We start from the raw sequence: 10,448 nt of genomic DNA on the forward strand, positions 1-10,448 counted from the left end.
GGGCCCTGTCAGTCTCCGAGCTGGAAAAAAATAGCCTCAGACACGGGGAAAATGTTAACGGGGAGCCCTCGGGTTGAAGGGTTCGGGTGAAAATGCAAGCGATTTCTATGGGTGTCTAGGCTTGTCGATTGTTCTTACAGGGAACTATACACGCTGCCTGCACATTGGAAACACTCGGGGAGTGTTGGTGTCCGGGTGGTCCTGGACGCTGACACTCCTTCAAAAGCACCCCCCAACCCCACGCTCCCATCCTCCCCCCAAGATTATAAGGTGCGAACGGCATTGACAATTCCTGTTTTTGTGCTTCTTTGGGACAAGAAAATAATCAGGGAAACGATAAGAAACACAATAGTTTCTGATCTCTGATTGCAACATTAGTCTATTTTAAGCTAATTACGCATTGCTTTTTTTTTTCTCTTTTTTTTTTTTTTCTTTTTTTGGTGGGTAAAGTGCTATTAATGCTTTAATGATAGGGATCTAATCAATCTAACTTATCAATAAAAAGCTGTATGCCTGGCAGAACTATGTAAAACTACCCAATGACATCAGATAGCGGTCCAGAGATATAAGAGAAATGGCTATATTTCAAAACAAACAAACAACAACAAAAACCCAAAAAAACCAACAGTGGAATTTAGGCATCTTTGAAAAAATAAAATAAAATCTAATCCATGCTGGATTTCTAAACAGTGGGAAGACTTTGGTCCCCGAGCCTGCTGGGTCTTCCCTGTGGGTAAGTAAGAAGGTAAACAATAGGAAACACGTGTTCATGGTTTCAGGTACGAGCCTGGGAAGAGGTGGCTCCAACTGGACTTCACATTTCGTTAGATAAAGCAGAAGCCTGAACTGTGTGTGGGGACCCACCTGCTGGACCGCATTGTATGAGACACCGCACTAATTCTCTGATCTCCCCGCTTTAGCTGCTCGACTTTTGGCAAACCTTGCATCCACAGAACACTGCATGGCAAACAATAGTTCTTCTAGCCCAAAGTTGTAAACAAGAATTTCACAGGCTGTCTTTGGTCAACAGATATGCTTTGTTTATTTTAAACAGTACTAGCTGCCTTTTGTGGTAAAAACAAAAACTGACTTTGTCAACAGTTAAAATCAGACATTTTACATAAAAGTCCACTTTATCAAATTCTCTTGAAAATACGGAAGATCTAGCAACACTGGGGTTATATTCTTGCATGGCTACCTTGCCTGGAGCTGAATAGTGCTGCCACTTTTATTCCTGTTTGCTAAAATCCCCACTATTAATCATTTTCCTCAGACTAGTTGAGTTTCATTTGAGTATCATCACCTCAAATGAAATTGTGTTGTATTGTGATAAATCAATCGTTGATACTAAGTGAATAGGGCTGGTTGCCAACCTGGTATCCATTCCCCCGCCCTCCCCCTCACCCCTCACCTCTTAACAGAGCACAACCAGTGATACATTTTATTCATGTATCCATTCAGCTCCCTTCATTCTGTATGTCTTTGGGGAAGCTGACTTCACTTACATCTCCAAGGAATGTGTTAATACAAATAGTAAGCCCATTCCCCAAGCCAAAGTCCTAGCAGTAAAAATGCACAGTTTAATCAGAGTGAATTGCTTGGTGTAGTAGAACTAAAGCAGTTTACTTATATTTTATGTGAAGCCCAAAACTGTTGGAGCCTAATGAAACCAACACAGAGGTGGACAGAACTAAGGAGAAGCTCAAGGAAATGGAGCCAGATCAATTTAGGATACCCCTAAACTTCAACCCACACTTCAGAGTGCTAGAGAAGATATTGAGAAGAGAGCAGATCTTTGTAGAACCTTTCATTTCTCACCATGTAGATAACCATATTCTCCAGCTACTGGTGAGGCCTATATTTTCCAAAAGCCCCAGTCAGCCATCTGACGCCTTTCTCAATAGCCTATCCTGATCCAGAGAGGTAGCCTCACCCAGAGAATTGGGAAAATGGGAGAGATGAAGGGTAGGATGGCAGAGGATTTTCTCATTGACACATTCCCCATTTCTTACCTGTCACCACCTGTTCACCATCTTATTCGAGAGAGAAAAAAAGAGTAGCCCTGGAAAAACAAGTTTGTCTCTCACACATAAATGGCAGAATAGCGTTTGCCATGCTAAAAGAATACTTAATATTTTATATCACTTGTCTTTGACAGTTCTCATTGCTTGTATCAACAGCATTATAAATTTTAAGTAATAATATTTTTAAAGGAAAAGGCATTCATAATTCAAGTGATTTTTTTCCAAATTAATATTTGTCATGGGATCCATCTTTAGGCTTGCAACCCACCTTCATTAACTACACCGTTGTGCCACAAGGTGGCAGCAGACAATATGCATTCCTCCCAGTTCCTTTTCTAAAGCTTTGGGTCCAGCTACTGAAGACTTCAGTCATGTTTTTAACTTAATTCTTAGAAACTTGGTCAACTACTTAGGGTGGGCTTAATGCTCTCATAAAGGACAACATTAAGATAGTTTGGATTTTTGTTCACTATTTTGTCTATGCTCCCTGCCGATGTTCTGCTGTGTGATTGTTCTATTTCCATGTATGACTGGGATCTACACTAATAAAAGAGAAACATGGTAATTGGCGTACGACCGCTACCCTTCCCATTGGCTAATCAGGGCAATATGCAAATTAACTGTCAGCCAAGATGGCGGCCAGCAGCCAGGCAGCTTGAAACTACCATGAGGCTTGCTTGCTTCAGTGACAGAGGACTCCAACGTTCCCCGCCTGCGGCTGCAGGCCTCTGAGCTGCAGCTTCAAACATTGTAACAAATACAGACGCTAAACAAAACTCCAGAAACCAGCTTTCAGCCGGCTGGGATCTCAGACCTGGAGTTGATACAGAGTTTCGATTGTAGAACGGAAACAAACCAGATACCTGCTTTCAGGAGCGGAGGCCTAAGAGCTGGAGCCTCAGAGCTAAAACTGGCCCAGAATAAAAAAAAGAAAAAAAGAAAAAAAGGAGCAGTTGGGAGCTTCAGTCCCAGCCTGAAAACAGCCCTCAGCCCCTCACCCAGACTGGCCAGGCACCCCAGTGGGGACCCCCCACGCTGAAGGGTGTGTGACCAGCTGCAAACAGCCATCATCCCCTAATCCAGGCTGGCCAGGCACCCCAGTGGGGACCCCCACCCTGATCCAGGACACCCTTCAGGGCAAACCAGCCGTCCCCCACCCTTGCACCAGGCCTCTATTCTATATAGTAAAAGGGTAATATGCCTCCCAGCACCGGGATCAGCGGAGCCACGAGGCCTCCCGGCACTGGGATCAGCGTGACAGGGGCAGCGCCCAAACCCCCTGATCACCCTGCGGCTCTGTGTGTGACAGGGGGCGGGGCCACAACCTCCCTATCTGCCCTGCTCTGTTCGTGTCAGGGGAAGGCGCCCCAACTCCCTGATCGGCCCTGCTCTGTGGGTGATAGAGGGCGGCGCCCCAACCCCCTGATCCGCCCTGCTCTGTGTGTGACGGGGACAGTGTGCCAACACCCCTATCGGACCTACTCTGTGAGTGACAGGGGGGAGCTCCTCAACCCCCTGATGGGCCCTGCTCTGTGCGTGACAGGGGGGAGCTCCTCAACCCCCTGATGGGCCCTGCTCTGTGTATGACAGGGGGGAGCTCCCCAACCCCCTGATCGGCCCTGCTCTGTGCATGACAGGGGGCAGTGCCCCAACCCCCTGATTGGCCCTGCTCTGTGCGTGACAGGGGGTGGTGCCACAACCTCCCCATCAACTCTGCCTTGAGTCTGACAGGGGGCGGTGCCCCAACCCCCCAATCGGCCCTACCCTGAGCGTGACTGAGGGTGGCATCACAACCTCCCAATCCGCCCTGCTCTGTGCATGACAGGGGGTGGCGCCCCAACTCCCCAATTGGCCCTGCTCTGAGCCCAACCAGGGGCTGCACCTATGGATTGGCCCTGCCCTCTGCCACCCGGCGGGAGCAGGCCTAAGCCAGCAGGTCGTTATCTCCTAAGGGGTCCCAGACTGCGAGAGGGCACAGGCCGGGCTGAGGGACGCCCCCTCCCCCCCAGTGCACAAATTTTTGTGCACTGGGCCTCTAGTTTGTATATAAAACATGATTCTAGGAGACCTTTATTTATCCTTACTTTTAGTCAGGCTGTATTTTATGTACCATGACATCACTTGTTAAACAGAAACATGCAGAGCCCATGACACCTGCTCTAGGCTTACTGAATCAGAATCTCCAGGGACAAGCTCTCTGGGAATGTTAAGTTCTTACTTTTGTTAAGTCTGCCCCTATCTGAGCATATTTGAGGAACACTGCTCTAAGTGATGCTATCCAGCTCTGCCTGAAAGTGTTTACAGAAACCAGCCCTTCTCTTGTCCTCACCTCCGACCTTATAGCAATGCACCATCGCCGAATCTTTCTCTTTCTTCTGTACGTCCCTGCCTCCTCCTCCCCAGATCACCTGGTCTGCTATGCTCTGCCATGTCCAGCCCTTTTACTTTGTGGTTTCTGGGGACCATGGTTTTGGCTTAGTTCAGGGAGCCAAAGCCAGGCCTCTCATCCCAGAGAGTGAGTCCCAGCAGGGACTATGGAAGGGTGAGTGCTGATAGATTCATGGAAGGATGAGAGTCACAAATTGTCAGAGAAACCCACCTTTAGTGAACACTCTCCTAGAAAGCTGTGGTGTATCTGTTAATCACAGAATTGGTCTTTTATGATTTATACCATGTAACCGTGTAGAAAACTATACTCTCCAGCTACCATAAAAATGTTAGGTTCCGAATATTTTTATAATTTTGATTTTCATTATCCATGTGCTGGCTGTGACTCCCTCATTAGAGCATGACATTTTGGATGAGAAGCCACAGTGTCTTTGTGAATTCTCACCGGGTAGATCCACTATTTCATATTGCCATTACTGGGTAACTGGCAGTCCACTTGGCCTTAGAGGAGAAAGAACAGCGTTACTGAAATGCTTGCAGTAGGCATTGATATGGAGATGTGAAGCATAATTACGAAGATAACATTTGGAATTTTCATTACCAGCCCAGTAGTATGACCATCCTTTAGAAAACAAACTGAGGACTAAAATTGGATTTCAGTTTAAGGGCATTTTTCAAAATGAGTAAATGTGAACTTAGGTTTTCATGGTCTTAAAGGGCAAAGGGGACCGAAGACAGAGCCCAGGGACTAGTAATGTTGGGTGCCTGTTAGAGACTCCTTCCCATAAAAGTAAACTGGGAATAACCATTTTAACATCCAAGGGAGTGAAATAAGATTGTCTGTTTCAAAGCTTCATGAAAAGATTTTTACCGACTGATCTGAAATTACCAAAGTCACTTAGAAAGATTTTCAAAGAATGCAGAGAGGTGGGAGAAGGGTCCACAAAGGCCCCGGGCAGAGACAAATACAAATAAGAGATTGTTCCTTCTTGGAATGTGCAGAAAATAGACTCTGAGCTACAGATTTGAGTGCTAAAGGTTTAACATCTGTACTGGGGTGAAGGAAGCAGGATTGGACAGAAGGAGAGTTGGACTGCACAGCAAAGGCCCCCATGGATGCCATAAGCAGCTCTAGAACTGGGAACGCCTTTCAGAGTTGCCCTGAATTGAAGCAAGAAGGCCAGGCTTTTATCCCCCTCCACCAATCAGTGATTGGATGTGGAGACTGGGTGGCATGGGGAAGGGGGCAGAACCTTGATGTAGCTGGCGTCCTCCAGCCAAGGGCAAACTTGGAGGGAAACTCAACTGAGAGCTGTCAACATCCAACATTCCCAGCACCTGGGGAAAAGGAGTTCCTCCGTTTTCAAGGGAGGTTGGGAAGACGTTGACAGCACACCACAGCATCCACTGGATGATCAAAGGATAGAAATAACCTGTGCTGGAAGCTAGAGTTGGAAGAATGTCACTTTGGAGTCTTGTGAAGAGGCACAGAGGTCTGGGGTTTCCACTTGACTCCTGCAAATGAAGGTGTGGAGGCTTGCTGAAAGGTGGTCCTTGTCCTAGCACACAGGCACTCCCTTGATGCCTTCAGATGCTGGTTTGTAAAAAGACTATTGCATTTTACTCTGAAGTTATAGACTCTGTTTTTATTCCTAAAGAGAGGAAGATGGAAGAAGAGCCCATTTTCCAACACTTTAAATAACACAGTACTATGGACCGAATTGTGCCCCCTTCAAACTCATATGCTGTGGGGAAGCACAGGACTTGGTTGGAAAGTCTGTAAGGAGGATTTTATGAAAGGTCAGGGGCCTCTGGGGAGACCTTACCAAAGGCAGCAGCCCCTGCTTTGACTTTTCCAAACAAGTCCGAGCCCCCCGGTGTTTTGCTGGAATCTCTATGTTTAGTCTTTAGTCTTGTAGAAGCACGTGCTTTTTCAAGAATACTTACCCTGCTGATTGTATCTAGTTCAAGCTGTTGTTACAATAAAAGCCTAAGGAGGCAGGCAATCAGAGCTGTTTTGGCTCCTTATGCCAACCAGCCCCTTAGCCTTCTCTTTTATAGAAACGTGTGTCAGAGCCATCCATTCATCCATTGCTCAGGGTCTGCTGGTCAGTCCTGGAAATATGTGATTCCCAATGTGATGGTATTTAGAGATGAAGCCTATGGAAAGGACAGGAAAGCAAAACACTATGTAAACTTCATGAACAAAATTCCATTAAAATTTTTATGTAGTCCATTACATTTATGAAATAATTTAGAGAGAAATGAAAATGTCTAATATTTAGTCTTTCCAACCAGAAACACACCATGGGCCTCCATTTTCTCAAGTCTTCCTTTATGCTTCCATGAAGTTTCATGGTTTCTTGCTACAAGTCTTTCATATTACTTGTCAAGTTTATATCTAGATAGTCCATAGTTTTGTTTCTATTGAGAATAAGACTTTTTAAGTTTTTTTTCCAATTGGTTATAAGTGCTATACAGAACAGCTCTATATATTTTTGCATTTGACTTATTATTTTACAAAACTCTCTTGAAGATTCTCTTGGATTCTTTTGGAGGGATGGAAAACAATCACATCTTCTGCAAATAATGATAGTTTTCTTGCTTCCTTTCCAATTTGTATGCCACTTTTACCCCTTTTCTTAATTCATTTGTCATGAAGAGAATGGTGACACTGAACACTCCCTACCTCATGTATTCTTTTCCCACCACAGCTATTTTCCCACAGTATAGATTTTCAGTCCATGCCAACCACCTTAAACTTTGTCTCTCAGAGGTTAGCAGCTCAATTAGCTTGTATATTATCACCCTTGTTTATTAATCACCATGCCCCATCTGAGTCATCCTTCTAAATCATATCTGTCTTTTAAGATCCAATTCAAGTCTCTATTCCATTGATTAAGTCTTTCTAGATAATGTCCCAACTCTTGTTGCTTAAGCTCATCAACTCTGACAATGAAGATAGTGTTAAAACTTGAAATGCAATGCAAGAAGGAGGCATCCCTAGAGAAGGCTGGCTGGTTAGCATAAAAATAACTCCTAGGTGAAGTCACCTTGGGGCAACACACACAAAACTGATTACACTTTAGGACCCCATAGGTAATCTAGGACTAAAGAAAACACTCATTATCCAAACTTATATGCAATGTCCTAACCATTTTTTAATGATTAGCCTACTTGTTAATTATTTTAATAAGACCAGACACTTGCATTCTTTGGTCATTAACTTCTCTTCCTGTAGCTGGTCTGTGAGTGAAGCCACATCTTATATAACAAAAGACTAATATGCAAATTGTCAGAATTCAACCAACCAGGAGATCGACTGCTCGCTATGACGTGCACTGACCACCAGGGGGCAGCATGGAACGAAGGAAGGCCCCGGCCGGCAGCTGGAAGGCCCCGATCGGCCCTGATTGCCAGCCGGGCTAGGGACCCTAACCGTGCATGAATTTTGTGCGCCGGGCTTCTAGTATATAGATAATCAGGAGGCTGCTTGGTGAACCTGGAATTGAATCAAGCAAAATTAGAGACACTATTTTGGTATTAATGGTACCTATCACGAAGTGCTGGCTAAATAATGCTACAGCTTCACAATGAAAAATGTATCTAAACTTATGGTGCTAAAATGAACCAACATTTCACTGTGATTAATATGATCTCTTTTTCATTTTTTAAAATTAACTGTATTGTATAATTTAAAAGTGCTAAGAGACTACAACTTAAATGTTCTCTCACACACAAATAAAACCCACAGAACTTTTAAAAACATTATCCCAGCCCAGGGTAATTGCACTTGTTCAGTTCAATCCCTCAGAACAAAAATTTGGGGCAATTAGGTTTCCAGGCAGACCCTCCCTCATCGTTGGAGTTTATAGGAGTCCTAAGAGAATCCACATGGCTAGAGATGAGGCATCCCCTGATGACTAGTCAAGAGTGGTGAGATGGATCTTTGAACACCAAAGAATCTATATCATGCTGTTTTCATATTGCAAGAAGGGTCTGAATTTCAGCGAAATAAGTGTCAGATAAAAAAAATTGTTCATGTAAAGCTTATTTGGCTTTATTTATATTCAATTTGTAAATATGTTTTGATGTATATAGCTATATAAACATAAGGCAGTTAAACCAAGATTACGTTTATACATTTTTAGCTAACGTTATAACAAAAATAACTTAAGTAAATACTAAGTGGTCCATGAGAAATTTGTTTGCCTTTAGAGAGGGGTCTGTACATTACTTAAGTTTGAAAAATACTACGTATTACTTAATTGTATATATACTGTCTTGTGTGGTTCATGATTGTTACTTATATCTAGCCTTTTTTCATTCCCTAGCTTTTAAATTACTCTGAGATCAATAAAGGAAAATTGATATCAAGATAGCTGACATAGTATATCAATTTAAACATTTATTGACTCTAACAAATTGCATGTATTAAGATGTCATTTGCATTCATTCTGCTACACAAAGATATGAATTTCTGGTGCCGGAGGCATGTGGCCAAATTCAGTTAAAAGGAGGTTGTGAGCAGAAGTACTAGCCTATGACCAGGACCAGTGGTGTATGTTTAGAATCTTGTCTTATCAGCACCTTTTCCATACCTCAGAAGAAGAATAAGGCTGACTCCACTGATGACTAACAGAGTTACAGTTAGTGAAGTCACTACAGAGTTGTGAAATCTGCATTGCCTCCAGCATCCCAGCTCTTGTGAAGTCTTGGGTGGGCGGGGGAGTACCTCCATGATCCTTCTGGCACTGAGCCAACTCTTCTCTCTCTCCTCTCACTCAGAACCTTTGGAAACACTGACCTCATACACACACATACTAACTATTGTGAACATAAGTTGATGTGTTACCTCTCCCAAGCAGCTCTCTCTCATTTGAAGCTTGCCTTGCTTGATCTTTAACTGCAGGACGTCGATATTATTTCCTGCTGAAGACATTTATACAGCAGGAGACACGTAGATCTTACTTCGATCAGGTGGAAGGCAGTTTAGGTGGCCTCCCTTCCCTATTCTTAGTTCTGACTGGTAACTTTCACCCTTTACGATGGATCACGTCGTTATGCCTTATTTATTGAACTAAAACCTCCAGTTATAATTTATGCACCAGCCTAGAAGCTGGATTCATTTGTAGCTCGTAATTGAATAAGGCTTTACAAGTAATTGGATGCCAGGGTAACAGACATTTCAAAAGTAGAAGGATAAAGATACTATCAGTTGAACATGTCGGGCTATGGAGCACATTTTGACACTGCATTGGCATTTCAAATGTTCAGTTAACCTTGAAGACTACTTCCCTCTAAGACCATATGGTTGCCCTTTTTTTTGCTTGTGCTCATTTTTATTAATAATTATGTGTGTGGACACTTACAACTGACTGATGGCCAAACCTAATTAAATCAGCTTGTTGAAATGTGACCTTAACATTTAAAATAACAGGAAAGAGATATGTGTTATCAAGCTGCTAAATGCTAAAATATCTGAAGTACTGAACATCTTGTTTTGTATTTTTTTATTCCTATGAAGGCTGTCCTACTTTTAAAATGAGTGCCAATCAATCTGTAAATTTGTATTAAACATTTAAAATGTCATATACAATGACCCAGCTATCAGAATACATAATTCTAATTATGTATTCTAAAAAAAATAGTCAAATAATTGTTGAAATATAAACATAGAAAAATGTTTGTCATAGCACTGTTTACAATTTTATATTTTAGAATCAACCTAAATATGGTTGATGTCTATATGTCTATAATATAGAATTCTATTTAACCGTTAAAGTTTGACAGAGAGCTGTATTTGTTAACATGAAATAAGCTTACAAGGTATTGCTGAAGGGTAATCACGTTAGAGGAATGTGTGTATAGATAAAAACTACACCAGGCCTGAGAGGTGTGGTTCAGTGGTTAGAGCATTGGCCCAAGCACCGAGGGGTTGCTGGTTCACTTCTTGGTCAAGGGCACGTACCTGGGTTGCAGGTTTGATTCCTGATGGGGTTAGGGCACCTGCAGGAGGCAACCAGTCGATGTGTC

The sequence above is a fragment of the Myotis myotis genome, unplaced genomic scaffold, assembly GCF_014108235.1.
Source record: "Myotis myotis isolate mMyoMyo1 unplaced genomic scaffold, mMyoMyo1.p scaffold_m19_p_12, whole genome shotgun sequence".
In the NCBI taxonomy this organism is placed as follows: Eukaryota; Metazoa; Chordata; class Mammalia; order Chiroptera; family Vespertilionidae; genus Myotis; species Myotis myotis.